The sequence below is a fragment of the Pleurodeles waltl genome, chromosome 11 (assembly GCF_031143425.1).
Source record: "Pleurodeles waltl isolate 20211129_DDA chromosome 11, aPleWal1.hap1.20221129, whole genome shotgun sequence".
Taxonomy (NCBI): Eukaryota; Metazoa; Chordata; class Amphibia; order Caudata; family Salamandridae; genus Pleurodeles; species Pleurodeles waltl.
Genome location: NC_090450.1, coordinates 869,256,382 through 869,283,787, shown reverse-complemented (window position 1 = coordinate 869,283,787; position 27,406 = coordinate 869,256,382). Strand labels below are relative to the sequence as shown.

The 27,406-nt window shown below is 45.7% G+C and overlaps 1 long non-coding RNA gene across 1 annotated transcript in view; it reads right to left on the bottom strand.

Moving 5' to 3' along the window:
* Positions 1 to 7,035: 7,035 nt before the first annotated feature.
* The window catches only part of LOC138266215 (uncharacterized), a 170,291-nt gene continuing 149,920 nt past the window's right edge, over positions 7,036 to 27,406 (bottom strand). Inside the window, exon 3 of the long non-coding RNA XR_011199483.1 lies at positions 7,036 to 7,286. This is a non-coding gene — a long non-coding RNA (uncharacterized lncRNA). The remainder of the gene's footprint in view (positions 7,287 to 27,406) is intronic.

The window sequence follows — 27,406 nt, the reverse complement described above, 5'->3', positions numbered from 1 at the left end:
CTTCCGTACCTTTCCCTATACTGATCCCTACACCTCTTAGATGAGTGCGATGCATGCGAAACAGATATCATTTACTTTGTAATTTCACTAGCTAGGTTGCTACTAATACTTGTCAGCGTTATTCTAACCGCCTGCATCTTAGTATAAAGCTGTTTTGTGCATACATATAGGCCCTCATTCTGACCTTGGCGGGCGGCGGAGGCCGCCCGCCAAAGTCCCGCCGTCAGGTTACCGTTCCGCGGTCGAAAGACCGCGGCGGTAATTCTGACTTTCCCGCTGGGCTGGCGGGCGGTCTCCTTCAGACCGCCAGCCAGCCCAGCGGGAAAGAGGCTTCCACGATGAAGCCGGCTCGGAATCGAGCCGGCGGAGTGGAAGCTGTGCGACGGGTGCAGTTGCACCCGTCGCGTATTTCACTGTCTGCGCAGCAGACAGTGAAATACATGTAGGGGCCCTCTTACGGGGGCCCCTGCAATGCCCATGCCAGTGGCATGGGCACTGCAGGGGCCCCCAGGGGCCCCGCGACCCCCCCTACCGCCATCCGGATCTCGGCGGTCCGACCGCCGGGATCTGGATGGCGGTAGGGGGGGTCAGAATCCCCGCGGCGGTGCAGCAAGCTGCGCCGCCGCGGAGGATTCAATGGGGCCGCGGTACACTGGCGGGACCCCGCCAGTGGTGCCGGTCCGACCGCGGCTTTACCGCCGCGGTCGGAATCCCCATTGAAGCACCGCCGGCTTGTCGGCGGTGCTCCCGCGGTCCTCCGCCCTGGCGGTCAAAGACCGCCAGGGTCAGAATGAGGGCCATAGTCTACATAGTATAGTCTTTGGCGTAACACAAACAATAAATAACCAAATTAGCTGTTGTAACACTAGATTTAGCTTCTTCATAGCTCCTAGTGCCCAGCCTAAAAAGATGTCATACCAATGATGCTCAGTTATTTGCTGGATGCATGAAGCAGAGTGCATAAGCTGTTTAGGGTTTATGGTCATCAGTATGGCTGTATCCTTGGTGTATTTAGCTGCCATATCAAATTTAGCAAAGGTAACTTGTGCTTAGTGCCTGATTGCATCTAATCTGGGTAGCTTAACAACAAGCGAGATGTTCTACTCTAACTGCGCACGCATTTGTGTCTGTAATGTGGTTATAGTGAACTTGGTCGGTACAAGATGGGAGTGATTATGTCAACAATGCTGGTAATATTGCACATACACATTACTTGCTCTCCGGTGGTTTGTATAAATCTGTTAATAAGTAAGGGATGATTAATGACATAACATATGCTCTCTGTCCCTATCTGATATAAGTCTGTGCCAATTAATAGGATAAGGTAACCATTCACATTCTCCCGGTATTGTGTGAAGACATGGATCTAGCACCCGTCCAGTGTGGTACATACCCACCCCTTAGACCAATCTGCACATCTAGTGGGATCTACAGTGTGATTTATTTAATCAATCCACTTTTTGTCAGTGTGAGGTATCCACCATTCTTTTACTTATCACAACAGGGAGCAATATAAAGGGGCCCCATATGTCAGGAGGAAGATCACTTCTTGGTATATCAAAAAGAGCATAACACATTTCTTCTTCACAGTGAAACTGTATGGGCTTTACCCATATTTCTTCAGGCAACTGCAATTGTTGTCTCCAATATTCACCCTGAAGCTGTCCCCATTCTGCTTTAAGGTCTGCATACTGTTGATTAACAATGCTTTGCCACAGTATGCACTGGATGCCCTTAGCCACTGTTTGTGTGTTTTAAAAGCTTTTTTCCGAATTGTTCATAAGTGAAATTATGCCATTGCCAATCGCGATACAACCCACACAGGACTTTCCATACTTCTTGTGAGTGTGTGGGCCCCCAGTGAGAAATTACTTTTATGGCCTCTCCTGTACTATATCCTGTAGAAGACAGCTTATTCCTAATGGCTTCAACATCAAAAGAATTCAGGGCCCCTACCCCGATTCCTGTGGCCCCAGCTAACAAGGACCCTAGATCTCTTCTAATGCGTAACTTTGGCAAGGGCCATAACTGTGGTGTCCATGGTGCACATAATGGATCATACTTTGAGACATTCCCCTTGGCAATATTTATCTGTAACACAATACAATCAATTATGCTTGCATGCAGAGCTTGCTTACATCCTATTCTATATCGAAGTATAGAAACGTTGCTTAAGTTGCTAACCATGCGTCTTTCGGTTACATAAAACAAGAAGGCTGGTGGTTTGGAGTATCGAACTCCTTTGGTTCCATTGTTCATTGTAACAACCACCATGTGTCCTGGTATCACAATATTTACATATCATATTTAGCATATAACTCAAAGCCTGTACTGTTACTGGCATCCCCTGCAACTCGTTCAGTCCGTTGGCATGTCTGATTTACTGTCCAGTTACCTTCCAGGTCACAGCTTTGGCAGCCATCCACTTGCCTCCAGGTACCTTCACGTTGCAAATTGAAACATTTCCCTGGTCATCAGTTACGTTAGCAGCTTGAGGTGCACAAGTGACATGAAGGTCCGTAACGACATTCTCTGCTATCATCAACGTAGATGTCATCATTTATGACCGTGGGGTAAGTCTCACTGCAGGTACAAATACAGGTACATTAGAGTTCTTTAAAACTACAATATACGTACTCCCCACCCCTTGACTCAATAGCTCTCCTGCCTCTGGCTTTTTCCCTGGATGGTTCACCCATACTTTTCTTACTGTGCTTCCAAATCCTCCCTTACCTCTCTGGGTGTTATTGGGGGGGCAGATCTTTCTTCAATGTGGGGGTTGTATGCTTGTTCACAAATCAATTGTGCAAGTCTGTCATGTGCAGATAACTTTTTTAGCTGTTCTTTCACCAATCTGTTATATCTCCGAATCATGCCTGCAGCTTGTGGATAATAACTAAGGTGCACAATCCACCAAATTCCCTGTTCCTGCACCCAGGCCTGCACTGTTTTCGCTGAAAAGTGTGTGCCCCTATCTGTTTGGATCTCATCAGGTGCCCCATAATGTTTTATCAGGTAGTTTAGCCCTCGCAAAGTGGACTTTTGATCTGCAGACTTACAGGGCATACCCAACATAAGGCCAGAGTAGGTGTCCACCATGGTCAATACGTAGCTTTTTCCTCCTTCTTTTGGTAGCGGCCCGATATAGTCCAATTGCAACACCGTAGCAGCTGAAGTTCCTCTTCTGATATGGCCGCTAGGCTTCTTTTGCAGGGGCATTTGTCTAATCTGGTTGCATGTGGGGCACTCCTTTACTGCTTGTTGCACTTGTTCTTTAGTTACTGGAATTTGACGTTGCTGTGCCCATGCATAAGTGCTATTCTCTCCTAGATGTCCGGATGTTGCATGGGCCCTGTTTGCTAAAGCAGCTTTAGCTTCTGCCTTGATGACCACCATTCGCGTTTTGGCCATTTGATCTGCGGTGTTGTTGAATAGAGATGCAAGTGAGGTATCCGAGGGGCAATGGGCATCCACATGTCCCACATAGATTTGACATTTTTGCCCTTCCTCCCACATCTCTTCCCGTAGCTGCTCGCCTCCCGAAATGGGGGTGCCTTTAATTTTCCATTCATTCTTGCGCCAAGTCGGGCCCAGCTTACTAGTCCTTGGTAAGTGGCCCGACTGTCAGTGTACACAAATGTTTTCTCTCCGATGGGGGCTTGTTCGATCACTGCTGCTACCCCCTGCAGTTCTGCAAGCTGGCTTGATTCATTATCCCCTCCTCGCAGCAACATCGTTTCTGTAGCAGGCTGGAATGCAACAGTTTGCCATTGTCTTTTTCCTTGATAGTACCGGGCTGTACCATCTGTGAACCATGCATTTTGCTATTCTTCTTCGGTGAGTCGTTCAAAAGGCAGGGCTGTCTTAAATGGTGAGGATTCCATTTCAGAGGGCTCTGGCGCAGGGGCCATTGCCTGCAAGCCCCTAGCTTATCTTCTTGTAACTTTGACACTCCTGCTGGTCCCGGTTTTGCCCTCTGCTGCAGATACCATTTCCACTTCACGATGGCAAACTCCTGTGCTCTGCCTACTTTATTGCCAACCCCTCCTTCTCTTGTCCAACCTAGTAAGGGGACCCATGTTTTTAAGGTGACCGGCCAATCATCAGTTATGCGTTCTGTTTCCACTAAGGCCAAATCTTGTGGCACCCTCTTTTTTCCCTGCCTCTGCCATAGGCTCCACATCACTACATCATCTACATCATCCTGTACTATAATTTCCAGCTCAAACGGGTCTCCTTCTGTGATGGGACCTAACATAAAAGGATTCTGTAATGCATCTTTTGCTCCAGTGCCCCACAATCTCACCAACCATTTAAACAAAGGCTCTGCAGGCATCTGCCTAAACATACGGGTTATCTCCAACAACTCACTCTGCGTATAATCTCTTACCAAATGAAAATTCTGTATTTGCCCACCATTCACTCCCTTTGATTTATTTTGCACGAGTGGGCGAACCTCCATTACACTTCCCCTTTCACCTTCAATTTCACCTACACGTCCTTCTCCACTTTCAACTCCACCTAGTTCTGTTACACGTACTTCCACCTCATCCTCCCAATTCTAGTCATCATTGTCTGAGACTGTTCCATCCCAAGTATATGGATCCCAATTTTCTTTGCGTACCAATGCCCTCACTTGCACAGTTGAGGGTATTTTAGGCTTCTGCAAACTCTTCTGTTTGCGTACCAGTGCCCTCACTTGCACAGTTGAGGGCATTTTAGGCTTCTGCCTACTCTTCTGTTTGCGTACCAGTGCCCCACTTGCATAGTTGAGGGCATTTTAGGCTTCTGCCTACTCTTCTGTTTTGCTACTCGTACTGCTAATGCTGTGCACCTTGCCTCCATTTGATCACCCTGAGTCACTGCACTTTCTATGGTCTCTTTCATAAGTAACTGCCTTTCCTGCAAGGCTGCAATCTCATCTCGCAGTTTTCTTATCTCCGCATCTTGTGTTAATGTTTTCCTGTATACCGTCCGGAGCGCAGACAGGAAAAGCCATCCCACTTGCCCTGCTGCTTTCAGCTCCAGCTTCGCCCCTCTTAGCTTCACACTGTCAACCGCATCTTCCACTAAGAGAGGAGTCACTTTCTCATCTAATGCCTCCCATAACACCGGTGCTGCCCACTGGTTCAGGAGTCCTGCCACACCAGAGAACGGGTCAGTTGCTAACCACCCGGGAATGGATCTGGCTTCTGCCCCATGCTGCCTTCCGCTCTCTGCCTCACTTTTCTTACATCCCCAAAGAGGCATTATTGACTTATACCCCACTCCTGGTACCAAAATGTCTTATCCAGGTGACTGGTTGACACCTGTTCGGTATAAGTCAATAAGGACGCTCAATGAAGGACCACACGCCAATTATGAATACAATTTAGCTTTACTAGAATTTCAGGTAAATATAGGCATTTAGCACATTAACAATAGTGGAATAAGAATAGCAATGAAAAGCATCTATTTACATATAAGTACACTACAAAGAGCATCTATGTATACGTATGAGCAAAGAGTTCCTTGACAGATATAAGCTTGGAATAACTGTATACCAAAATGTGTTACACTACGATGTTCAGGAAGTAAAATATAAACGAGTTGAATACTTCAGATAAGCTTTGATTTACTGCACACCAAAATGCATGTTTCAATTACTGCAGCAGGCTCACTCTACGATGTTCAGAAAGCAAAATATAAACAAGCTGAATTCTTCAGATTGGCTTTGCTTAACTGCATACCAAAATGTATGTTTCAACTACTGTAGCAGGCTCACACTACGATGTTTAGAAAGCAAAATATTAACGTGCTGAATACTTCAGATTATAAACACAGTGCAAGCATAATAATCAATCATAATAATAGAGCAGAGAAACAAAGGCTTTTCATCCCTGTGTGGAACTTAACTTTGTCCACAAAATGCTGGGAAGCCCTCTACCGCCTGCTTGGACCTCTCTCTCCCTCAAGCATCACGGTCTCTGAACAGCAAAACAGGGAGGCAGCACTGGGCCATGGCAGCTTTCACAACCCCATCTGCGAGCTTCAAATCCCTCACCCGCACTTCAGTGCTTAAATAACTCGAAGCTTGGATTCTATCTCTTTCTGGCATTTTCTAGCTATGTTATCAGCACTTGGCTGCTCTGCCCTTCCCCAGCCTTTGTTTTCATTCCATCTTCTCCCTGTACTCTCGTTCTCAAGGTTGAAACGGAGTCTTCTACACAAACAAGCTTGAAAATAATACCATGAACTTTTCCACGTTGGTCGGTGATTTCAGCAGGCATCACTCTCATCTACACTGCTCAAGCTAATTAACCCTTCGCGTCACAATGTCTTCCGCACCTTTCCCTATACTGATCAGCAGGTATGCTGTCCTGTGTTCTCTGACGTCTTACTCCACCCCACCTCTGCAAAAATAACTCTGAGCTGTTTTTTTACCTCCCTAATTGAAGAGTTTCAAAAGAAGTCCTCCAGAAATAAACCAGTTGTGCAAGGTAAATAAGCTGTGTGCTCCACATTCTGTGGCAAGTGCCTTCATAAAAACATTCAATAAAACATCAGACAAAGGCCCTCAATGTGACCCTGATGGTCCATGATCCACGTCCCCGCCCGTCCTGCTGCTTTACCACGGGGCGCCGGGCTGGAGGTTTCCACCTGCAGCCCAGTGCGAGTTGAATAACAGCTGAGGTTATTCCGACTAGTGACACCATCAGCATTTTCCTGGCTATCTCACCACCACAAAAATATTGGCAGAAAGGTATCCAGATGAGAGGAACTTGTGTTCCTGTCGCCGGGATACCCCCCCAAACACCTCCGCACACACGCATGCATGCACCCACACACACACATTCACACACAGACACACCCCCACCAACACACGCACTCACAACATTCACCCCCACAGACATGCATGCATACCCATACACATGACACACACATGCATACACTCTCCTTCCCCTACCCCATCCCTCTCCACCTCCTCCTCACTTCAACTACATACAGACATACACAAACCCCACCCCCCATTTCCCTTGATTTCATAGATAAATGCTTTCCATTTGTCCCGCCTTCAGGTTGCTCTGTTGCCACCTGTCACGGGCTACTCGTCGTTTATGTCTTTGGCCCACTGGAACCGCAGAAGGGTCTTGACTCTTGCAGGTTCTGCCTTGACCAAGGTAACGGCGGCCCTTTCTGGTAGCCACGGTGCTGCCAACGAAGGAACGCCAAAAAGCAGTCCATGCCCTCCAGAAGGAGTCCCAGAGGAAAAAACCCCAAAGGGAAAACTTCTAAGCAGGAACTCCCTGGAACAAAAAAGAAGCAAAAAGGTAAGTCTTCCAACAGGAAAAAACAATACTGGAAGAAGCTGGAACAGGCGAGGAAAATAACTGGAGAAAAAAATTATCAGGAGTGAAGATCACCATCAAAGGAAGTGTTGCAGCGCAAGGAGAACAAGAATCACTCACCTTAAATACCCAAGAACAGGAAATGACCAACAGAAAGTAGAAAGTCACCATGTTGGATTGGGAAAGAAACATAGGAACATATAGAGAAAGAACACCATTTTGAAAAAGGTTCCTAAGGCATGCAGGGAAAAAGGCATGCTGGGAAAAACAAAGAACATGGCTGCTGAATATACACATAAAAACATGAGGAAAGGAAGAAAAAGAAAAGAAAGAAGAAAAAAGGACAGGCTCACCAGGTAAATATTGAGGGCGCGCTGCGCCCAAGACTCGCCGAAGCCTCATGCCCAACTTGGGGCCTTGAGCGCGAAAATAAAGCACAGTAGGGGCGCGGCATGCCCGGCTGCTATGAACCACGGCTGTGCCTCGAGCCAAATGCTTGGCTTGCGCTGCGGTCCGCCATAGCATGACACCGCCTTGGAGACAGACAATGTTACATGGATTATTGCACGATCGTCCATATACCTTAGTGTGGAGCACTACTTTTTTATTTTGCCTTGCCGCTTCACTCTGTGTGGCCGTATGCTGTTCCTTCCTCTTCCTTGTTTTGGGCATGCCGCTGTTTATTTGTGGTGTCTCCGCACAAAGGCTGCAAGCTGGAAGGGGGTTCTTTTTAATTTATTTAATAATTTTTTAAAAAGGTTCATATAGCGCAAACTCTATTGGAAGAGCGCTTTACATGAAGATGTGAAGTTTCATATAGTGCGAATTCGTTTGGAGGAGAGTTTTATATGAGTACCACCTAACACGTTTATCAGTTGAAAAATATACAAACTGGAGGATTTAACACATAACAAAATACAAAAATCCTTAAAGCGGCTCTCTCAACACAGCTGATACTACAATATTCAATGCACTCAGGAAACTTGCCCGATAATGCTTTGCGGGCATTAATTTTTCAAAACATTTTTGCCCATAACTCGGCCTGTGGCGGTCCTACGACAATGGGACTACCACCAAACTGTTCAGCACAACACACTCTTTCTATCTATGTCATCTCTGAGTCTGCACACTAGGTTGAGAGGGACCCCAAAATAGTAACCTCTCCCACCATTCAGTGTTTTTTTAAGATTTCTCATGGCTGGAACTTTTGTTTTACAGCTGGGAGTAGTTTGTTTGTAATAGTATTGCTGTGGGCCTGCTAGACTTGAAAATGTGGAAAGCAATATGCCCTTTAGTGGTTACATATATGGTTACACTGCATTACTTTCTGACATTCTATTTTTATCTCCTTATGCTCTCTAGGGCTGGCTATATGGTTACATGACCATGTTTTTTACAAATGCTATTTTTATTATGGTGTTCTCTAGGGGCTGTTCTGAGCATTACAATCAAAATTCTACAATATTTGCTGCACTCGAAGACTTGCCCCACAATGCTTTGCAGGGAATTCTTTTCACAAAACATTTTTGCCCATAACTCACTGTGTGGTGGTCATAGGACAATAGGACAACCATCAAAATGTTCAACACAAGCACTCTTTCTGTCTAGGGTATCTCTGGGTCCCCACACTAGGTTGAGGGGACCGCAAAATAATAACCCCTCCCACTAGCCAATGTCTTTTTAAGTTCTCTCATGGCTGAAGCTTTTGTTTTATAGCTGGGTGTAGTTTGTGTTTGTAATATTATTCTAGTAGGCCTGCTAGGCCTCATAATGTGTAATGCACTACACCCTGTAGGGGCTAAATATATGGTTACGCTGCATTATGTTTTGCCATTCTTTATGCTCTCTGGGGGCTGACTATATGGTTACATGACCATGTTTCTTACAAATGTTAGTTTTATAGTGGTGCCCTCTAGTTGCTGTTCTGAGCATTACAGTCAAGATACTACAATATTCGCTGCACCAGGAAACTCACGAAAATAATGCATTATGGGGCATTCCTTTTACAAAACAGTTTGCCCATAACTCACTGCACGATGTGCTCTTCCTGTCTAGGTCATATCTGGGTCCCCACACTAGATTGGGAGGAACCCAAAATAATAATATAAAAAAATATAATAAATAATGGCAATATTTTCATTTTTTGCTGCAGATACAGGAAGAAGGTAAATGGAAGTGCTTTAGTTATATGCTGGGCCACTGGAATTATGTGGTAGAAAGGACCAAATTATACAGCAGGGTTCACCAATTTATGTGGCAAGAAAAGTCCAGTTATGCATTTACAATGCCAATAGCTCTAACTCAAGCAAATGCAAGACCTATTGCATTGCAAATGCTTGTTTTACTGTCCTGCTCGCCACCAACCATCCACCCTCCTGTTAAGCACTCCCACCTGACCTTCCTTGACTGTCCCCTTCCCCATTTACCACCCCACACCCTATTGCCTAAGCAAGTAGCTCCCCAATAGGCGAGATCTATTGGCTTTGCCAATACTTGTATTTATTGGAATTGAGAAAACATTTAGCATTATTTGTGCTAGATAGCATGGGCAGGGATCTTACATTTGCAACAGTAATTTAGTCATGAGGAAGCTGTATACTGACTTTGCTCTGTATTCACTTACACCTTGTGTGGCAGTAATGAATAGGGTATAAATTATTAGACCTTTTTAGAATATGCAGCTATCCAAAACCCTTGTACAAGGGAAGGCTAATTGGTTAAAGAATTAGTGGTGGTATAGTTGGTTTGTTTGAACCGGTGGTCGACTGTACTGAAATCAACACCTGTTAAGGCGAGCATGGTGCTGATATGTAAATCTGTAAACATTAAACTATTAGGAACGCAACTATACTATGGCTGAGTTGTATACCCATGATACCCTACAGATAGACGCTATTACAGATAGACACTATTCCATTCTTTAAATTGTCACTGATTTATCCATATGAAGGAAGCACTTCAGAGGTGTGACTGGACAGGCCAAAAGGAGCAGGAAGCACCGATTCTGTTCTCACTACCACCCTTTGTTTGAAATATTTTAAGGATAGAGCTTTAAATACCACATTTTCCTATTTCCATTTCGTTTTACTGAGCATCTTATATGCTTTTTTGTTCAACATTGCAAAATGTAAAACGACAAAATAGTCCTGCAGCAAATATAAAGGATAAAATACACTTCAAGCAAGTAATGGCTGAAAGGGGCTGATCCAATCGCACTCTGTGAATATGTGTGGGTTGAAAGGGTCGGTGTCTCCACACAATTTCCCACAATTAAAATTACATTTTTTTTTTTTTACTGATGACAAAGTGATTCAAGTGTGGCCAAGAGCATTTATACCTGCTGAACTATCTATGACTCCTTCATCTGACAGCATGACAGAACACCTAATCATTGTAACTCTGTTTTGACTATTTATAGCCACAGGTTAATTGATATGCAAATTATGACACGGACTGATGTCTTCAGGAATTCTACCTGACCTCTCCTAAGACTTGGGTCTGGATTCCAGAAGTCCCCAGGGACACAGAGGCCGTTTGCTCCCATTTCTTTGTGGCACTGGGCCACTTCTGTATTACAGAGGAGTTGCAGATGCTTGTACAGCCACTTCTTTATTTCTGTAATGCCCACTGCACAGAGAATATTTGGCACAGGTGCAAAGTTAAGTGGAGGAGGCTTCATTTGCATGGGGTCGTGGCTCCAGGCAAATTAGGGAACGCCTTTGCTATTGCCCCATTCTTTATTATCAATGTGGTGCCTTTCTAGATGTGTATCTTCTGTATGCCACTTAGACCGTGGTACACAGTTAAGGCCACCCAAGGGTGCCTTCTGCAAAAGGTCAACAGGAGTCTAGAAGCGCTCTTTAAGCAGTCCAAAACTGAGGCCGGTGAACCTGCACTGCTTTTGAATATCACTGGTGATTTGTTTCTCTCCCAATACATTAACTTAAATTCTGCCTCTGCATTAAAGAACAATGGAGTGACACGCGCACGCAGCCTACCTCCTCGCTCTGCCATGGGTTGTAGGCTTGAACCATGGGCACTGACAGACTGGCAGACCAAGAGGCTCATCTAGAAGACAACCGAGCTTGATTTCCAGGCGAACCGGAGCTCCCTGGCCTCTGGGACGAGCCTATGGGAGGCGTACAAAACAGTGATGAGAGGTCAACTCTTCGGCCATCTGACCTGGAAACGGAAGGATAGGGAAAGCTAAACGAGGAAGCTGGGGGCAAAAGTGGCAGTTTGGGATCCCAATACGCCCCGCTCCCGACTGAGCGTATGGCCTCCCGAAGAGAGGTAACAAGGGGTGACCACCGTACTCTGCTGTATCCGGAGGTGCGGGCACCTCATAGGTCAAAGCAGTATAAGTTATAGGAGGTAGGCAATAAGGCTGGAAAACGGCCAGCATTGTTGGTGTGCCGGGAAGAAGGGAGGAGATGGGCCCATGAGATACACACGTGGGAGGGCCGCAAGGCGACAATGACAGCTGAAATAGCCTGTGCTTTTACTGCCTATTTGGGAGACAAATACTCCTCGCAATTGGATTTAGGTTCTACCCAGACCATGGATCGCTTCCTCCATATTATCCTGGTCCCACAACTGGGCAAGGCGACTGACAAATCCCTGAAAGGGGACATACTGGAGGGTGAGATTGCGGATGCCCTGTCCCGACTAAAATACGGGAAAACGCAAGGGCGAAATGGGTTACTCCTGGAGTTTTCTAGGCATGTGCGACGCCACGTAGTCAAACCCATCTGAGACATGTTGCATGAGGCCCGCATCACAGGGGATATTCCTAGAGACTTCAGATAGGCAAATGTTCGCTCTGATTCACAAACAAGGAAAAAACCTGACCGCTGTTCGTCCATAGGCTGATTTCTCTTCTCATCGTTGAGACTAAAGTACTAGCAAAGGTTCTGGCCTCCAGGTTGATGCACATAATACACACAATCGTAGCCCCAAACCTGTCCGGGTTTATGGTTTATAGGTCCACCTGGCATAATTTGCAGCATTTATTCGGGTGCCTGGCAGGTGAGGGGCAAATGAGAGAGCCATCCTCTCTTCTGTCATTGGACATGGTAAAGGCTTTTGATTCCCTAAAATGGCCCTACTTGCTGACACTTCTGGAAAGAATGGGCGTTGGCCAATCTTTCAACTGCTGTACACCAGACCCTCTGTGCGGGTCAGGGTTAACAGTGTGCTGTCAGAGGAGTATGTGCTGGGTAGGGCGTCGATACAAGGAACCCCTGGATAATTGGATCAGAGGTAACATGCTCCTCAGTGGATTGTGCTCGAACCCTGATTGGGAGGATATTGTCTCGCTGTATGCAATCGACGTCCTGTACCCAGTGGAACCAGAGAACTCCATTGGCAGGATTCTCAAAATCTTTGCTATCTTTGGCTAATTCTCAGGACAGTGCATTAACTGAGAGAAATCGCACCTCTTCCCCCTAGCGGGATGGCAGTCGCAAGGGCAATGGTAGTGCCCCATACCTAATGAGTACCAGGGATTCTAATACCTGGGTATTTACATTACCAGTGATCAGAAGCTCTTTTTCGGAAATAATCTGGGCAGAATCCTAGAGGAGTACACGTAGGACGTGGACCACCGGTGCAGGCTTCCCGTATCCCTGTTGGGCCAGGCTACCCTGTATAAAATGATATATATTCCTAAATTCCAGTATTCACTCTTTCCGGTCCCAGGGCACTTTTTCGATCTGGCGGTTGCCACAACCAGGCTCCTCTTGTGGAATTGAGGCTCCCTGTGGATAGCACTGTCAATGTTCGTATGGTGCTCTTTTGACGGAGGCATTGCGTAACTGTCCTTGCGTCTCCACTATTGGGTGACAGAACTGGCAGTAATAAACTAATGGTCTTTTGCGAACAACGCAAGTCCACACTGATGACTGATCAGCGGGCTATGGACCTACAGGTGTATGTCCAACAGCTGCATGGAAGGGGGAAACTGGATTTGATGCCACCCCCAAGAGTTGATGATGATTAGGACATGGAGGTAACCCACTAACAAGACTGGTTGGGAAGGCAAAATCACACTAGAAACTCGCCTTTGGTAAGCAGCAGTCCTAGTCCCGCTGCAAAAGGTGGAAGGAGGCAGAAAGTGGGACTTGTTAGGGATCTCAAGTCATGAGTTATTTAGACATGAATGAAGCATTATGCCAACTGCAGACCTGCAGGAACAGTACAAACTCACATGGGGCCAATACCTACAGTATCTGTATATTAAACATATACTGCAGAAAAATATAGCTATGTCTGAGGATGTACCCAATGAAAGCCTCCTGGAATACAGAATACTGGTGGTCCCACTGCGCCAACATGCTACCTAACTAATAAATCGAACACACCCCCTTGACAGCGCTATGGGATATGTGGAAGGGAGACCTGGGAGCCATTCAAGACTATACATGTAGCAAAGCTTGTAGAGTCCCCCGCAAATAAGGCAGGTTTAGGCTCATCCAAATTGAAACCCTGCACAAAGCACACTACACAAGGAATCGATTGTCCGCAATGGGTAGGACTGGCTCGGATCACTGCCTGAAAGGATGCGCACAACAGGGTTCCTTGCGACACATGCTTTGGAAGTGTCCTAAGTTGCATTCTTTCTGGAGCGGTGTCCAAAGTGGATAACCCAAGTCACTGACCATCCACTAGAGTTTAACCCTAGGGTGGTTCTGCTAGGTATCTGGGAGGAGCAGACATTAGACAGATATGTGCTTATTTTTGTAATGCTGCTTTTATGGTTGCTAGGTGTGATATAGTCCAGCTATGGGGGATGCCCAGTGTGCCAACTGTGACTAGGTGGGAGTCCAACATGGATTGGTGTATGAAGGCTGAGCAGCAGATCTACAAGGCCAGAGCATGAACAGGTAAGTTTACCAAGATATGGGAACCTGACAAGGTCTGATGGAGGACATGGAATAAGTTACTAGATGATGACCCTTTGGCTCATGCTACGGAGTCAGGAAGGAGGTCGCTATGTACTATAGCGATGTTGGGATGGCCCGAGGTGGTCCACCGATTCCATCAGGGCAGGAGGAGGACTCAGGGTGGGGTGAAGAGCTCACTGGAACTATATACAAACCAATTATGCTTTGGTTCGCCTGTGCTTTCCCTGTTTTGTTGGAGGGAGGTGGGTTACAATAAAAAAGTGTGGGCTGCACCTTACACATTACTATCAGGCTGCACAGCTGAGGTACCGTGCGGACTGGACTGGAACACTTACCGAAAAACATTGGTGTTTCATAGACCAAGCCATCGAGGGCATACATATTTGGAAGATACCGTGGCTACCAAAACAACATAGGCCACTAGGAATTTATATTCGCCCACTATAGGTGTCTGTTACAAGGTGCAGATAGATAAAGGCCTCTCTACTTGCTTTTCACCACTCACGCTGGTCATAGGCAATCCGGACTTTAACCCTGCTTGTTCGGAACACAACCATACCCTGTGGCAGCAGGCCAATTGTAAAAGGATAGGCGACTTGTTTGATGAATCTGGGCTTATGACTTTCGATGCGAGCATTCCTTCACACCAAGGGAGAGGTCAGACATTCTCAAACGAGCTAACACATCAGCACGTTGCGATACAGGTAAAGAGACCCTTCTTAAAGTAGTCCACTACTGGTACTACACACCACCATGTATTGCCCAATGGAAAAGGGATAGGACTGCAAACTGTTGGCGGAGCTGTGGTCAGGAGGGGACATTAGCAAACCCTCTTTGGTACTGTCCGTAGCTTCAGCGTTACTGGTCTGACATATTGGACTCCATTGACAAAATGTATCACACTGTGATTCCAAGGTTCTGGAGCTACATTCTTTTGAAATCCCTAAGGGGGTGAGCTATTACATTGGTGCTATGCGCCACCAAGCATATTTTTCTAACTAGATGGTGTTCCAATACCATACCCACGCACCTTGATTGGCTGTTAATGCTTTGGGACTTACTTGGCATGGAGAAGCTGATGGCAATGATAGAACAGAAACTGCCACAATTTGATAAAATGTGGGGACCATGCTTAAAACATTTTCCACAAGAATTCTTGGAACTTACTCGCCCCGCCTTCTTGAGAATTCTTCGCCTCACATTCAACGTCCCACCCTAGGCTTAATTCATTTTGAAACCAACAAGGTTTTTGGGCTGGAGAGACATTACATTGGGCACCTCTTTCCTAATATTTAAGCTAATTATTTAAAGGTATAGGTATTCATTTCTTCCTCTGTGTTCCTTCAGTCTTTCTACTCCTTTCCTGTTTCTCAACTCACTGGCCAGTGGTTGTCGGTGAGATGTTTGTATTGTTTCAAAAATTCAATACAAAGACTTAAACCTTAAAAGGTGTGGGTTGTCTCTGTTTAAGTTTGTTTGACTTAAAGTACTAGAATAAAAAGTAAATAATGCAGTGATAGCAGTGAAAAATTAGAAATATTATTTTTCACGCTTAGCAGAGAAATCAAACTAGATCCGATGATGCATCTATTTAACAAAATAGTAATAGTGAAAAAAAAACTGCAAACAGGTTACATATCTTCCTGAAGGAATGTAATGCAATTCAAATATGCTTTACATATACAAATGGAGTGTTAATATAAACCTGCTCCAGGTCTTCAGCTCTTTTATAGACAATGATTTTTTTGTTCATAGATTAATAACAATCATAACTACCAGTAACACTGTTTAAAACTTGAACAAAACGATACGGATATATGCAGATTGGGTGGTTACAAGAAGATTATATGCACATGGAACATTTTATGTTATCAACCACAGTTTCCGCATACTTTTTGCCGTTTTATGGGCATAGTTTTTTTCTGTGTGCGCTTTAACAGTGCCATTTTGTGTCACAGAATGCTCGTTTTTCCCCTAAACATGTATTGTGAAATTGGATATCCCCAGTTGCCTGAATTAATTTTCCCATAAAGTCGGGGTAGGCTGGTGGAGGAACGGCACTAATGAGGGGAAACTAAATGTCACATGTGGGCTGCAGTATGTATTTACACCACCCACATATGTGACTAAAGTGTATAGATCTGGGCTGGCTGCAGTTTAACACCATTACTTCCACATAGCAGAGAAAACTGCATTATAGACACATAAGATCTCAAATCCCAAACACAATTATTGGGCAATGTAGTCCGAATGATAGTGGAGTTCCATGTTGATGTACATCTTCATCATGGCTCTGCTCCTCATCGTGGCTAGAAGTCTGGGACAAGCTTTATTTAGGAACTAGAGAACTAACTAGATTAGATAGATATTTTTTAGCTATTTAATGGAGAGGGAAAAAGCTGCCCGTTTTGTCAGCAAATGGAATTGGATTTTCTAAGATCTGACAAACCAGTAATGCCATATTTTGATATCTCCCCTAAAGTTCATGAGAACAGATTATTTTGCTGAGATGGATACTTCTTTCCAGAATTGGCTCCATACTAGAAACCTGTTAAAAATTCTGCTACTATTTCTTGAGATCAGGAGTGAAAACAATATTCTCAAAGATCTAACTTTTGGCCTTACTAAAGAAATATTGATGATTTCAAATGTTAAATCATTCTACAATGACATCCTCAAAATCAGACCAGATTACTAATTATGGACAAACCTTTTAAACTTCATATTGACCTAACCTTGAAACTGTCAATTGTTATCATTGCTTGCACTTGTATAGTACTTTTATAATGAATTTCTTAAAATCTGAAAAGGGTTACTAACTTCAGATCGAAGGTACTTTGATAAGTAGTTCAGAGTTTGGCAAATCTTCATATCCACCTCTTTCAGACAACCATGAGCTATCCAGATTATAATAACTAAGGCTTCCTGTTTTCCATTTTTATAGATACATACAGGAAAACATTATTTTCCTGGTTTTATTTTTTTAATGTGGATAAAAAATGGAACTAAGGATGTTTTTTGAGTGATGTCAGTCATGATTGCCAGGACATAGCTGTGCGGATTAATAGATAAAGGGGTTAAAAAAAGAAAGACAATTTAGTAATGAGGACTAAACAGCAGTAGATATGCACAAGGTTGATACTAAAATGTTCATGCTTTCATATAAGTATGTTGATTTTATCATCTGCGGGTGTTCGTATTATTTGGCATTCAAGTTAAAGTTTACATTTATCACTTAAATAAATATGGAAATACACTAGTTCCAGCTTTATATTCAATACAAAATACATATAGATAACTGTAGCTAAAATTAGCAAACATAAATAAATAAAAATGGAAATGTTAAAAAAATACCATAAATTCAGAAGCCCTAATAATATACCCATTTAAAACTAAAGCATGGCAGTGGAAACTCTATAACAATTTTGATCATCTGGATTGGTAAAAAGTCACACAGCCTATCTTTTATTAAGTGGATTAATTTAATAAACTCTCATCTTGGGTTTACCTTAACAATGAGTAGAAGCCTGGCTTTTATTGATCTCATGAAATAAAAGCCTAAGAAGAGAAGTTAACCCTACAATAAGCGAACTAACTAAAACCTAGCTTCACCCAACACTTTCTGTGTTATCAATAAGCTTGCACATTCTTGTGGATTAAAATACATTGGCATGACTACCAGGACAGTACAACATGTTACATGGAGAACAGAAGTACCTTCAGGTGGCAAAACGTATCCACAATACTAGTCACACTCTTCCTCTAAACTGGACATTCACATAAGGATTCTAAATTGACAATAACAGAAAAGAATACGTTCACGTAAAATGAGCAATGAACGCATGCCCGCTATAGCAAGGAGCAACTTGGATTTTTCAATTGCGCACTCATATATTAGGTAATTTATAAAGTCCTTCCATATCACAGAGTGTGGGTGGGGGCATTCAGTTCTTATAAGAAATACATTAGCATGGCACATCACTTTTTTTTGTAATGTGTACCTCAACAATTGTGAAGAGGGGCCAAGATCCCTGTGCCTGTGCATGGTCAAGTGGAAGGATAATCCTTAACCCAGGTTAAATTATCTTCCTCTCACTCCCTCCTCTGTTTTTATGACAAAATGATTTGTAATGCAGAAAACCTACTTGTATACAAGAGATGTCACCCTAAACGTGTCCTTAAAGAAGACCTGCATGGGTACGTAAAAGTGAGGCAGGCTAAATATTAAAGGAAACCATGCCCCCCTCAGTGAAAAGTGGCCAAATGTGATTTGTCACTGGGGTGGCCAAGATATATATTTCCCTCATCAGGCCTAGTTGTGAATGAAAATCGATATTTTACAATTTAGCTGAGGTAATGGTAGATTTTTGCTTGAAAGTTATCTTTCACTTCTAATCTAATTCAATGGTGAGAGTAGATTTCTGGGAACTGTTGTAGAAAATTAACTTTAAAAAAGTATTGTGTTGCCTGAAAGCTTTCTCCAGCTAAACAAGTTCTGCTGGCTGGCTCTCCTCTAGTGATTGTAATTAGCTTCTCAGCTAGGTGTGAAATGCTGGCCGGCTAGTGATGAAAACAGCCACTTCTAAAACTAAGAGGAATGTTCTAGTAGAGATGTTGACTACTAAGCTGGAATGAGCCATCTGGACAGAGCAGGAACAGATGATATCACCAAATACCTCAGCATTAGTCCCATTAAGGCCCAAGGGACAAAAAGCTAGTGAACCAGTGAGTCTTTCTGTCATCTGTCTTTACCCAGAGCAGGAGAGGAAGCTGTTTCCATAAGAGAGAAAGGCAGTGTTGCATAATTTCCATGAGGGTTACAGCTCCTGAAGGGGGAGCCTGGTTAGAACCACCTTGAATGAGGGACTTGGGGAAGGTTGACATTAAAGTAAAAGAGCAAGTGCTGCAAAAGAGGGTTGTACTTTGGTGGGAGTTTGATCATGACTTGGTATAGGGAAGTTTTTATCTTGGGGATTTTTACCTTGTGGACTAGCTAGTCCCAAAGATAAAAATAGTTCCTCACCACCAACTTTTCAGAATATTCATGGACCGAGAAGAAAGAAGACAGAAGGACTTCTGCCCGTTCATGGAGAAAGAAGCCTGAAAGACTCATGATATCCATGGGCATCTGAAGACTTGAACTAATCTCCAAAGGTCATCTGACTGTCCTGTTGATTTCTACAGGGACATAAAAAGATGATAAGGGCTCCATACATACATACAAAAATATTCAGCAGTACAATTGTGAGTGGACTGCATTGGCATTTGTAAAAGCCCTGCCTGGAAAGAGACCAGGTTCACTTCCCGCCCTAATGACCTGGGAGCTGTAGGAGAGACTACAAGTGACTTTCCCAGCATAAATTTTTTTTGGCACTTCGTGTTTCTGACTTCTGGAGGACTGGGAGCACCAAAGCTTCCCAAGGACAGAGCAAACTAACCAGCTATAGATTGCTGATTTGTCCTGCTCAAGGATACATTACACCTATAGTTTGAAGCTACAGAGGAACTGCTGCAGAAATGCATTGGACCTTGTAGTCGTCATTGGCTATAGCCTAATGCCTTCATCAGCTTAGGAAAACATAAAAAAGTGAGCACATCAAAGTGCAGGGCTTGGACGATGGAAGGCAAAGAATTCTTCCCAGTAGTATAGTATCCCGATTTTGTCCTGCTCCGAGCTTTTGGTGCCAAAACTGGCTTCAACAAGAGCTCTGTGGTAATGTAGAGGCAAACGTTTCAGGTTTAGAGGCAAAAATCTACTTTTTGATTTTTAATTGGCAGAATTATTTTAATTTTTTACTGAGTAAGAGTTTTGATATTTTTCATTGTACACAATTTTGCAACTTGATTTTTGGGAACATGAAGGCAGAACTGCATATCATGGCTAGCCTTACTACAGTGTAGATCAAGGCTATGTGCTCGAACAGGGGAAGAACATGAAGATGAGCCATAAGTCCCAGAAGTTGGAATCAGAAAAAGACCTGAACACCTGGGAAGAAGTCAGCCAAGCACAACTACTTGTGAGGAGCATGGGGATGATGAGGTTGAAGAGCAAGGAGCGCCAGAGCAAGGAGAGACAAGGGATGGCCTCCATTAGGGAGTGTCGTTGGCTACACTGCCTATAGATGAGAATCATATCCTCTGTCAGTTTGTTCACATCAGAGCTGGGGGCTCACAAGTGGGAGAGTGAGGAAAATAAGGTTGGGGGGGCGTGGCCAAGATGGCGGTTGCATCAGGGGCTTTGTAGAGAGCTCTGCATCCTGCCCAGTCGAAATCCTTTGTATATCCTGCCCATCCAGTCCTGAAAGCTTTGGGAACTGCTGTAGGCATTCCCTCTGCATAGAAACGACCTTGCTGGGTACAGTGGATTGCCTGAGGTGCTGCTGAAATCACAGAGTAAGGGAGACGTGGCGCTGGCTGACGAGGTGGGCCTCCTACATGATCAGATAACACCGTGACCTCGCATTAATGCGGGCACACTGCACCTGGCCCACTGGAGCCTGCAGTGGAATTGCCTGAGAGAGCAGGGGTGCCCAACCCTCCACCGCTGCTTAGTAAAGGAGTTCTTTCGTCTCCAGTGCGGGATCCCAGGCCACCTGGGCCTGCGCCTGCGCCTTGCATTGGATTACATGGATGAGCGGAGGCCCGTGACGACTCCCCCCTGCTTGCACAGCTGCAATAACGGCTGCCTGTTTGAGCTGGGACCCTCATCGATACACCCGGCTCTATCTAGCCTGTGATCATCACTGGCCCATTCTGTTGTGCCAACGGGCGACCCTGAACTACTAGGCAAGTGCTGCGAAATGTGGCTGAGCACTGGGGAGACCCTGCCCTCATCTGCTGCGAGTTGGAACTGTGCCGGCCACTGCGCTGCCGGCTGGAACTGTGGCCCTAGACTGAGAAAGGAGCACCATGGTGGTGCAGCAGCCGGGGCACACCTGCTGCACGTGCTTGCTCCGCTGGGATCTCTGAGGTCTTCTGATGTGATTGTTGTGACTGTGTGGATCGGCGGCCATCTTGTGGTGGGGACCACAACATTGCTGTGAGGCCTTGGAAGCGTGTTTGTGTCTTGGGAGACTGCGGAGCGCTGCGTCTGTAGATTGGGCCACCAGATTACTCACCAGTACACACAGAATGCCACTGGGATACTTGATGCTGCATACTTCACAACTACACATTGCCTCAGCTGCAGAACCAACCCCAATGTTGCTAGATCTATTTGCACTCTGACCTCCTGGTTCTGTTTTTTTGTTGGCTGGGGCCCTGAAGGCACAACTCTACACTCTGAACTGGACATCCCCTAGTGACCTGTTTATTTGCACATACGAGCATAAGGAGTGGGTGGCGGTCACCCTTGATCTCGTTTAGTGGCCTCAGAGGACTTGGATGTGTGCGGATCAGCCACCGCGCATACAAGATGCGAATGACAATGAACTGAGACATCCTAAGTACCTAGTGTGCACTAGCATAGACGGAACATCGCATACAGTGCTCCTGCCCCCAGATTGCAGCACTGACTGCTCAGATTGTCTGAGAGCCACCTCTGAGGCACACAGTGTGTAGGGCACTGGGGCAGGGAACTACAGCCGGAGAGCTGCTCTGCTTCCTCTTGTGCCTATTGGTGGCAGTACCTGCTAAATCCTCCCCTTGTCGCAGTGTTTATCAACGCAGCAGTATGCCACATCACAGCGCGATGATGGTGTAACCCAAATCATCTAAACCTACATTACCTGAGAGCGTGGGGCGATGCCCTCCCCAGTTACCAAGGACCGCACCTTGAGTGCTCTCCAACACCTGGAAACCATTTTGCATGCACACTCCACCCAGTTTGAATGAATCCTGCAGGCTAAAATGGACACTAAGACTTCACTAGAAGCTAAAGTCGACTTAGTCTCTCAACACGTAAATCTCCTCCGTGCCGGCCATTAAAAACTGGCTGACAGGGTGGGGGAAACAGATTCGTCCCTGGTCACCTTGAGACCCGCCGTCCAGGAATTACACATGAATGAAACTCTTGAGTGTGGAAGTGGCAACACTGCGTGGAAGATTAAAAGGATTCCCTGAACTGGCAGAAGATCCGAGCACAGAACTCTTTATTGAAAAATGGCTAATGGACACTATTCGAGGATATGGTACCTAAATTCTTCTCGATCTAATGGGTGCGCAGGAAACTAGGCAGGCCCCCCCTAACAGGAGCCCCATGACGACTGATAATTGCCCCCCTTAAATTACCAGAACAGAGACCTAGATCTTCAGGGCTTTTGGGCCCAAGGGCCTTTGAAATTTGAGGATGCCACCATCACTGCATATCTGGATTTCACGGCGGAGGTGCAGCATCAATGGAATTCCTATACCAAAGTCAAGCAGTGCCTTTGGACCAGAACATTAAATATGCACTCTTATTCCCGGTGAAACTCAGGTTCTAGATGGTGAGAGAGCCCATATATTTGCCACAGCATAAGATGTCTGGACGTGGCTACATGCTAAGAGAATGGCCCAACCTCTAAAGGAGGAATCTCAGGCTGGCAAGTGGCTGATGTCTCACCCCTGTTGCTGACAGCACACCTAATCAAGGGCAAAACCCACCAAGACTCAGGTGATGGCAGGGTGGGCCAAGGCGATACAGGAGGCCACCCAGTACACAACAAACTCCTTTACAGTGCTCAGGGAAGAACACCACTCGGACCACGTCTCCGACGCAGAGAGCTCCCGCTCCTTGCCCACAGACACCACTAAGGGACCAGTGGTCATCTCACGCAGGCTGACGAACTATGACAGGAGACTCACAAACTGTTTTGATTTAGTTCTTTTGTCTGTACCTTGGGTCATGTCCAACTGATTAGATGAAATCAACTCCTACTTACTGATGCATCAGCAGTGTGGTGCTGACCCAAGACATTGAAAGTCCTGCAGCAACATCCTTCTGCGGTATGCTGAGGGGTACGGTGATGCGACTGGATGTCCCGGGCAGCTGGTCATTGGGGGCACACATTGGACAGGCTTTTGTTACATCTTAACAGGAGTCTGGATGTGGTGCTACTACTTAGAGGCCGAGACCACGAGGTAAGATAGTTACTGAGTTACTGCGCCCCGCGGAAAGTCTCCGATCTGGACAAGTTGAACCCTTTGAATGAGATTTGTTGCATGTGTTGCTGTTTAGGGGCATTTGGCAAATGGCCCGAGTGCTACCTGCCTGGGGGTGGGGGGTGTTATCTAAAACTGCTTTGTACATTATTATTCGTTTGGAGGATTTGTGATGGGCTGGTGGGGGGGTGGGAGGATATTTGCAGTGTGAGGGCAACCACAGGACTGGCAGGATCATACAAGGGGGGGGGGGATCTGGGTTACATCACATTTGTGCAACTTAGTGCTGGACTGTTCTGCCCCTATAGATCATAAAGGGCCCACATGCTGACACCTTAACCCCACACTATAATGTGCTGACATGGAATGTGCGAGGTATAGCAACTCCTACCAAACACTATAGAATCCACGCACACCTCAATCGCCGCTATATACACTTTGCTATCCTACAGGAAACCCACCTTACGGAGGAGGAGCTCCACAAACTTAAGTCTAAATGGGGCTGACAGATTTATGGCACTTTCTCGTCGGCGTTCGCCCGGGGGTGTTGATATGGGTGGCACCAGGACTTTCCTATGCAATGGAGCGCTATAGCACAGACAAAGATGGTAGGTATGCCGGATCGCCCTTGACACTGGTGGGAATATATGCTCCAAATTATAATCTTGGATAATTCCTTGATAAGCTTACACCAGCTCTTTTCCGTAACCCAGCAGCCCCATGCTTGTGGGGGGTGACTTCAATGGCATAATAGATATTGGCCTGGATCGATCCAGCCCGCCACTGCCTAGGTCATCGGGCGTGAGGGTGTCACAGGGATTCAGTGCATGGCTCGAGCATAAGGACTTCATGACATGTGGCACCTTGGTCACACCCTAGAGTGTGAATTGATCCTAGAGTCAGTGTATTTGGGATGTATGGTGGTGCGAACAGAATATCTAACCTGCACTCTGTCCAATCATTGTCCACTATAAGTGGAACTGCAGTAGGGCAGACTGTGCTGGTGCATTTACTGCCTGCAGGAACTCAGAAAAAGATACAGAGAAGCAGAGACATGCCTGAGCAAGCATGACTATAAGCACTATCTGTCCAAATTGCATGCAGAGTGTGACCGATCGGGCAGACTGCTAGCATGGCTCGTCCGAGACAAACACCAAAGCACCCCAATTGGAGCCATTGCACTAAGTGATGGAAGCTTGGCCAACACACAAACCTCCAATAATGAAGCCTTCTGTAACTACTACACCTAATTATACACTGCGAACCCAGCACCTGCTCCAGGGCAAATAGAGGACTTCTTGGAAGGTCTTCCTCTGACTCGGCTGTCTGCACTCCAACAGGCCGAGCTTGATGAGCCCCTTCGGCTTGAGGAGGTTCGGGCTGCGACAGTCCAAATAGCCTGGAACAAAACGCTGGGCACAGAGTATTCGAGTATTCGAGTAGTCGAGTATTATGCCAACTTTTCCATGCACCTAACCTAGCCTCTACTAGACGTATTTAATAAAACTCAGACTAAGGGTCAGCTCCTGGACTCCCAGCATGAGGCACTGATATTAGTCCTGCCCATGACGGGGCGTGGCCCACTGGATGTATGGCATACGGACCACTTTCTCTCCTCAACCCTGACTGAAAAGTACTGGGCAAAGTGCTGGCAAACAGGCTTCTTACCCTGATAGGTATGTAAATCCATGAGGGTCAATCTGAATTTATTCCAGAACGCAACACTTTTATAAACATCAGACGCCTCCTGCAGTTTCTCCATGATACAATGGGAGCTGAGTATGACAGGGTGGCAGTCTCTTTAGATATTGAGAAAGCTTTCAATACCCTCAGTTGGGACTTCCTGTTCGCGAACCTACACCACATGGGTTTTGGCCTGGGATTCCTGAAGTGGATCAGTACCTTATACTAGAGCCCCTTAGCCAGAGTCAAGACAGGTAGGGTGCTAACCAATGCCTTACCGATAGGCAGGGGCACCAGGCATGGATACCCACTATAACCGGTGCTGTTGGCGATAGCTATGGAGCCCCTTGCCTGCTGTCTGCATCTTCATGCCCACCGTTGGGGGATTTTCAAATACAGCACCTAGAACATCGTGTCTCTTTACGCTGATGATGCGCTGATATTTCTGCATAATGGATTGCCCTATTGGTCACCTTTGGAACCATATCTGGTCTTCGGGTAAACTGGACAAACTCCTGCCTGTTCTCTCTCGCAGATGTTCTAGCTCGTCTTAGAGCTGCACTTCCGAACAATTGCCTGCAATGATGTCATAACTCATTCAAATACCTGGGGATACATATATATATCACTCCAATGTTGACCTTCTGGTGCTCCCTGCCGCTCTCTCTAGTGGGAGGGGGATAGCGATAGCAAAGATGCTTATACTTCCCAGATTGCTATATTATTTTGTAGCCCTTCTGATCGTGCTCCCTAGGCTCTTCTTCCGTGAACTGAATGCATTATTATTGGACTTGATGTGGGGTAAAGACTGACGCCATGTAGCCCTAGCCGTAACGCAATGCGTGCTTAGCGAAGGGGGATTGAGCATGCCCAACTTCGAGCTCTATTACTCTGCTGCTCAGTTGCAGTGGCCCTTGCACTGGCTTGGTGATTCCCCCAGCACAGAAAGAACATCCATATGTGTGAGACCGGGCGCAACCAGCGTGAATACCTGGTAGACAGATCGCACACGTCCTCCTCATAAAGGATCTAACCTGATGGATACGGCCCAAGCATGTTGGAGCCGTATTGTCCACGGTAAGGCCTCGACCCTGCCTTACTCCCCTTTGATACCGGCAGCCCAGGTGTCAGCGGGTGCCACATTGATCTTGGACCACGACATGATTCTGTGGACCACGGTTGAGCTGGGAAAGGTTAGGGATTTTTTCAATGATTGCTCCTTTATGATTTATGAGGACATCACAGATATTTATAGGATCTAGGCACTTCCTCATGCTACTCGCCAACTGGTGCAGACACCTGTGGACCTAGCAATGCCGAACCAGTGGTATCTCCTTTCTCTCATACACTACTGCTATGGATAAATCAGAGACATGCCATATCCCTTCTATATGAAACCTTAAACGTGGGCACCACCTTGGGTATGGTGAGTACGCTTGGCCGTTGCAATGAGGTCCATCCGAAGCCACTGTCCCCGGGGATGTAGACGCGCGCCCTTCAGCAAGTAAAGGAAATCTCTCATAATCCCAGATTCCATTTTACCCAATTCCATTATCTTCACCAGGCATATTTATCCCTTCAGCGCCTCAGGAGTATGTCCCCACGACTGCACTGGAATGTGGATTATTGGAAGCAGGGTTCTATCACAGCGTGCTTGCAACAGATAACAGCCATGATGGTGGACCTGACCGATCATTTGCTGTCCCCCATCCCTGAATCCTGTCTCCTCAGACTGCACCTAGCACTAAAGAGGACAAACACCTGCATAAGTTCATTGATCTAGCGTTTGTGCTGTTCAAGAGGCTAGTAGTGATGCAGTGGAAAGCACCTAAATGCCTCCAAAATTTGTTACAATGGGTGCGAGTGGAGGTGAGTTTACTATGATCATTGAGGGACAGAGGCCTAGCCCACACAGGCAGTGAGAGGTGGGACATGTTCATAGTACACATTGAAGTAAAGAACGACACCCAACCACCCTGAAGGGGCGGCTTTCATATTATTACCTCACTGACCACCATACACACTGACCCACACACGAGTAGCATACAGTACACTTCACTCACTGCAATGGCTAGTTCCCGACTCAGACTTTGTGAAAGGTTCACGTAGTAGACACTGTTATACGACCCCCTTTACATCACTGTTGTCTCTTTCACGCCCCCCTCCACAGGGGTCCTGCTCCTACCCCCCAAATACATATTTACCTAAGGTCACACCCTCCCTCAGAATCTCCCAGTACATGGTCATACATTATACATACTCCTGCCGAGTCTGTTTTATTTGGATTGATTTATCCACGTTGTGTATGTATTCATCCCTATTCATGTAATTTGCTTATTGGTTCTCCCGGTATATTGGACTCCCCTTCTCCCCTGCCTCCACAAATCTTTGCCTAAATTGTTGATGTTT